General features: G+C 33.3%; 1 non-coding gene across 1 annotated transcript; it reads right to left on the bottom strand.

Moving 5' to 3' along the window:
* Positions 1-368: 368 nt before the first annotated feature.
* Positions 369-475, bottom strand: LOC137208270 (U6 spliceosomal RNA). The gene has a single exon (XR_010935584.1). It is a non-coding gene; the product is annotated as a U6 spliceosomal RNA (small nuclear RNA).

Raw genomic sequence — 475 nt, 5'->3', positions numbered from 1 at the left:
CTTCAAGCCATTTAAAAAATTGTATATGATACCATTCTTTATAGATTGGAAAAAGTAACCCTTTTTGTGAGTACATGATGAAAATTAATAAATTGTTCTCCTTACTAGGCAAAACGAAAGCAATACATTGTTGCTATTGTGAGGTTAAAACATTTCAACTTTTTAAACAGTGGAGCAGCAGCCCCTTCTAGATATAAGATCAATGTCTGATTATTGCTTTCTTTTTTTTTGATGTTAGCAGTTGTTGAAGCTTCATGCCTAGGTTCATTTATTTATTGGGAGTTGCAAAATAATATTCAAGTTATATCCCTTTTTCTTATTTATTAGCTGGAATAGATTTATAAAGAGATGCTTCCTCTCACCCACTAAAAAATATGGAACGCTTCACAAATTTGCATGTCATCCTTGCGCAGGGGCCACGCTAATCTTCTCTATATCGTTATAATTTTAGTATATGTGCTGCCAAAGCGAGCAC

This window comes from Pseudorca crassidens, chromosome 15, assembly GCF_039906515.1.
Source record: "Pseudorca crassidens isolate mPseCra1 chromosome 15, mPseCra1.hap1, whole genome shotgun sequence".
Classification (NCBI taxonomy): domain Eukaryota; kingdom Metazoa; phylum Chordata; class Mammalia; order Artiodactyla; family Delphinidae; genus Pseudorca; species Pseudorca crassidens.
The sequence above is the reverse complement of the archived record's forward strand: the minus strand, read 5'-3'. Positions and strand labels throughout refer to the sequence as shown.